The sequence below is a fragment of the Sinohyriopsis cumingii genome, chromosome 18, assembly GCF_028554795.1.
Source record: "Sinohyriopsis cumingii isolate HCF-2022 chromosome 18, ASM2855479v2, whole genome shotgun sequence".
In the NCBI taxonomy this organism is placed as follows: domain Eukaryota; kingdom Metazoa; phylum Mollusca; class Bivalvia; order Unionida; family Unionidae; genus Sinohyriopsis; species Sinohyriopsis cumingii.
In genome coordinates this window covers 60,147,344-60,153,347 of record NC_142978.1, presented here as the reverse complement: position 1 = coordinate 60,153,347, position 6,004 = coordinate 60,147,344, and positions in this window count along the sequence as shown.

Sequence of the window (6,004 nt, the reverse complement as noted above, 5' to 3'; positions counted from 1 at the left end):
TTGCTGCAGTTGACACGAGTCCTTTTAGGCTCAGTCTTCCCTGTGTGTTTTGAAATACGGTCGCTGGTTCTAAAAAATATTTTAAAAGAAATTTCTTCTTAATTCAAACTTGACAATTTAACTAGATTGAACAGACTGCATCCAATTGTGGGAATTGTGACTGGGCCACATATTGGTGGAACCCTCCATCCACCCACCCTCCACACCAGCCATCACCTTTTCAGACCCCAAACGAGAACACAACTAGATGTTTTAAAGGTCCTGTCTCTCTCTAGTCCCCTCCCCAAACCAAGAACAGAAAAACAATGTATATTTAAAGAATATCTTTATATATGTGTGTATTCTATTGAGACTTAAGTGACATATGAGATGGCCCATCCCCTTGCTGTCCAGGCTCATTAGAGAATATATACTCTAGCTGCCAATTGCAACAATGTTCATTTTAAGGATATTATTAGACTCATTGCAATTTTTCATTTAATAGATGCACTAACCAACTACATGTAACATTGTGCATGGATCACATATGGCAGTACTTTGAAGTGTGGTTAGAGTTGTGTAAACAAAAAATACTGTAAAGTACATACACAGAAAATTCACAGGGATGGTGGAATTTATTCTTGGATGGAAGGACTTGTAGCTCTGAGAATACTTGCAGCACATGTGGCAGGAATTTTGCTGTTTTGTCTTTATTGGTGCTTTTATTTTGTTACACGACTTCTTAGCAGGGCAATCTTTCTTTTTAAATGTCACGGCTGGCTGCACAGTAACAAGCAAATTCGTCATGGTTACTGTTTCTACGTCGCCCTGGGACTGGTCTCGAATGCTTGGTACTCCTTACTTCAGTCCTAAGCTCAGCAACCAGTCTGTTTAGTTTCATCATTTGCTCTCTCACTTCTCTGATCGCAGGCCCTTATCCTTCTTCCTGCGTTGACATGCAGTGGACATGCTTTTTCCCTCCCTGTCGTTGGAGCTCAGCTCTAGTGAAAACTCTAAATCGACAGCTATTTGTACCGCATCGTTAATCGTAGCAGGTCTCACCTGTTATACATTTAAACGCATATCTGAATCATCCAGGGCATCACTGAACTGTTCCTTCACGAGCATATCAAATAAAACAACTCACTTCTGGGTAAGCTAAAGTCGCAAATTGCCGTATAGCCTGCATAAGCTCTAGGAACGCTTCTCCGTACTTTCGAACCCTACTCCTTAGCTGAAAATGGTCTGGTTCGGTGTTGCGAATCTCTTATTTCAGAGCATCAACCAATCTAGCGTAAGACTTCTTCACATGTACTGCCAACAATTGATGAGTAGCCGAGTGGTCTAAAGCGCTCTCCATTACGGACCATTTCCATCTCACCTCTCTCTGTGTGGGTTTGAGTCTCGGATTAAGCCAGTGTGGATATGTGAGAAAGCTTGCCAGTAGCTTCTCGTGGGTCGGTGATTCTTTCCGGGGTTTTCCCAGGTTCTTCCTCCACCGTTAGTACTGGCTGCCATGTATAGCCTATCGTGTGCTGAAAAATGGCATTAAACCCTACAACAACAACAACCAACAATTGATGTGCTTGACCTGTAAGTGCAACACCTAAATATAGTTTCTTTTCTTCTTTAGTCCAAGAATTTGGGGTTGAATACGTCTCAAAGTGAACGGTAAAACACCTCAAGGATGTCGTCCCTTGAACGGCATCGGAGTAATGACCGGTCTCTTCAAGGTTCTTCGCGGAAGATCAGTCGCCGCACCGCTTCCTTCTACAACTGCTCCCTTGCTCTCAGATCTTGATCGGTCTTTAAGAGCTGTTTGTACTGCATCCCCTGTTGATGTGGCTTCAGTTATCTTCTTGATCTTTGGCGACACTGACGGTGTCGACATAGCCTGTCCACTAAAATGAATCTGTCAACTGGACGACTCCCCTGCCTTTCTGGTCGTTTCTGTACTCCTATACATAGTACCCTTGCTCTCAGTTAGTCTTTTCGCCAACTATTCGCATTCGTTATAGCCGAATTTGTACCCTCTATAAGCCATCTTGATTATGTCTTCTACTCCACGACCTATCCCACCGCTGACCACCAATTTGTAGTGGTTACTCCTTCGGCAACACTACCCAGAGTCACGCTATCTCGGGTCCTTTTGGATAACCTTTTGTATTTGGAGTGATACCCGCTGTTTCTGTCTGAGGACTAGCGCTTCAGAGTGCGACAAATTTCTACCCCAGCAGGATACCATCTTATTCCTGGCTTCTTATCGCTGAATGAGTCGTTGAGTCATCGACTGTGTGTCCAGTAGTCGACTGAGTCGCAGGGTCGTCGACTCCATCAACGTCTGGATCGCCGGTTTGCCGACTAAGTCGCTGACTTGGTCAGAGAGTCGCTGACTGGGTCATCTGTGGTCGTTGTCGCGCATCGTTAATCTATCAAGGTCGACATAGAGAGAAAAAAAACAGAGCGAAATTATGAGAAAAAATATATTCAGCTAAAATGTGTATTGTTGCAAGATTTCCGCATTTCTTGGACGAGCCTTGTAGCACATGTACCTTGGTCAACGAAATACCTTGTTACCACACTTTTTAAATTTCCCGGTCTGACCCTTTCCTGTCCGCCGAACTACGACCAAATGTGTTTGCTCTGGTGGGTGGTTATACTGTTTCACTTGCAAGGAGGCGTCATCACACAATACTGTGTCACATGTGGCACACACACACACACACACACACATATATATATATATATATATATATATATATATATATATATATATATATATATATATATATATGTGTGTGTGTGTGTGTGTGTATATATATATATATATATATATATATATATATCCATCCATCCAGGTGGAATCACGTGACCAGACCTGCCAGTCCCCACGACTCTTGATAGCGATTCACTGATATAAACCGCATGAAAAAAATCACGAATTCTCAATAGGCTTAAATCATGAATAAAATAAATTTTATCCTGTTAAGCGTTAGAATATCAGCAGTGGTCACCGATACCCATAAAGGTCCTGTATTGCTAGTCGCAATGTTAATATAATCATATCCAATTGTTACAGTTTGCCCTGTAGCATGCATTGTAAAGTATATAATTTATATTTAGAACAAGTAAACCGAGGCCCAACTGATTTTTTTTAAATGGCACATGTACATACTCGTAGAAACTGTATTTTTTTTAAAACTGACACCAAATGAAGACAGTTTTTTCGAACGTAGAAATGTTTCATTAACATGTATCGTAATTTGCTAGAGTTCATATTTTTCCGTGCATGCGCCGACACCACTTATCGTTAATCATATGACGTTTCATCCTATGGATTAATACCATTTTGTAATTTTGCTACACAACAGTGAAAATATTTTCACTTCCACGGAAAAAGATATGTATTTCACAAGAAGTGAAATATAGATTGGAGTACACCAAAAATTAGCCATCAAACATCGATGTACATTATGCTTTTCGTACAGTAGTATGCTGCAAATTTTGGAATTTAGAATGTGCACAGAGGCTCATATTGTTGCTTACAATTTGCCTGTCGTGTACTATATAATATTATTTTATAGTACATGTATGACAAATAAAATGTAAGCAATAATACGAGCCCCTGTAGGCATGTGGCAGAACAATGTGAAAAAAGACACAGCCTGCAAAAAGTATATATATATATTGGAAAATGAAGAGCACCCAGCAGATTTCTACCTACTCGAGTCCTGCAAGTTACCAATGCTGAAGCATTGTTTGTGAGTTTTCTTGTTGAATGTAACATGCCTTTCTCAGTTAATCAGCAACAGTGACAGTGAATATTTCCTGTTGTCAGGAAAAATAAGAGAAACTTTAGTGCCTCCTTAGGTGCTGAAAATATGCAGCAATTTTAGTCACCAAAGTAGTTAAGTGGGCCACTTTACCGTCAATGGGAATTAGCATTACAAGGCCCCTTGGGCAACTCTAGCGTCAAGGGAAATTTAACATGGAGAAAAATCGTGGGCAACTCTAGGGACAATGGGAATTTAACATAGAGTTTGGGTCTGTCTAGGGACAAGGGAAATTAACATGGGGAATAGAGTTTGGGCTTTTGGGATTTTTTTTTTTTTTTTTTTTGAAGTTTTTTTAAATTTAAATTTAAAAAAAAAAGGGGTAGGCAATGGAAAGGCTATCTCTTTTCGAGAAATATGGCTGGCCCTGAAAAGGGCCTTTGGGTTTATGTTAATGTATTCATTAACATAAATGGTACCGCATTGGTCTTCTTCTTGTCCTTAGGCTACGTCTCACTGTTGGTCCGTAAATCAGCACTCTTTTCAGGCATCCTTGTCTTTCTACGTAGATCCTACGTATCCACAGGCTGGTGTTTGTCCTGTGGACAACGGCCCACTTGGATCGGACATACATGGGTATGTCCGTCCGGAACATCATGGAAGACACAAGCGTAGAAGATTGCACATCGGTCCACATCTTGAAGCGACGAGAACAGGTGAATCAATGCACTGAACTGCGCTTATTTATAGGTAGAGGCAGGATTGAAACGGATTGAGTTCATTCACCAATCCAAACACGCGTTACAAAATTCAGTCAGCCCGCATCCAATCCGAAGAGAGTAGTCTGTGACGTCAGTTGGTCTATATAGATTCGCTAGCGCTTGTGTGCAGTCAATCTATGCGACAGTGATTCAACATGACGAAAACTCAGAAAACGATCCATTGGGGTGCACCAGCAGGGGAGACTGCCCAAGGGAACCCGGACTTACTTTCAGAAGAGGTACATTGGGATTTTGTGGATTTTCTTACCTCGCAAGAATTTGTTCCGGAACCTTCGTTACCTTCTTCATTACCGCAAGTGGAGAATTTTAGACGGAGACAGAAAGAAGAATTGGAGAAATTTATGCAACGACAAAAGGAAGCGGAACAAGCTTTTCTCCTACAGCAACAGCAACAGCAACAAGAAGAGGTAAGAAAAAAACAACAGCAACAACAGCAAGAAGAAGTAGCAGCAAAGAAACAAGAGGGTGAAAATCAAACGGCTACGGTACTGTTGGACATTTTAGCGGAGTTAAGAAGTCTGAAACAAATGTATCAGACTTCTTTATCACGACCGAAGAGAATACGACCTTCCCGAGCTAAACACGCCAACCCTGTGACTAAGCCTGTCGTACCACCCTTAGTGATTTCAACCCAATCATCAGAAGTAGGCCTTGGCCGTGGCAAAGGCTTAAGGCAGTTAAAGTTGATTGGTTAAACTCACTCCTACACCATAAAGAAAAAGGCCCTTTTCAGGGCCAGCCACATTTCTCGAAAAGTTGTTGTTGTTATAGGGTTTAACGCCATTTTTCAGCACACGATATGCTATACATGGCGGCCAGTATTAATGGTGGAGGAAGAATCCGGGAAAACCCCAGAAAGAACCACCGACCCACGAGAAGCTACTGGCAAGCTTTCTCACATACCCACATTGGTTGAATCCGAGACTCGAACCCACGCAGAAAGAGGTGAGATGGCAGCGATCCGTAACGAAGAGCGCTTTAGACCACTCGGCCACTCGGGGCCCCCATTTCTCGAAAAGAAATACAATTTCAATTTGCCAATAACTCAAAAATAAACCCACCCATTTTACCCTTATAGTACGTGTCTGTGTATGAGTGCGTGAGTGTAGCTTCTTATTTTAAAATCAAAAACTCAAAGACACTTACCTTATATCATTCATGTATTCTTTTATCCATTTTTTTACAATCCAATTCACAATTCACCACAGAACACTTTAAAAAGTTTGTACACTTCTTCTTTTTCATTATTTAGTCTCTCTGTTTTTTGAATTTCTTCACCGTTTTTTCCTCATTTTCTTCCCTTCTTCTTTTCTTCTCCTGTTTCTTTGCCTCTTTTAAATAGAATTGTCTTCTTTCTTCCTCTGAAGAATCCCTCTCTTCTTCCGAAGAATCCCTCTCTTCTTTTGAAGAATCCTTCTTTTCTTCTGACTCATCTTGTTTCTTTTTTGGGCAATCTGGAGACCAATGTCC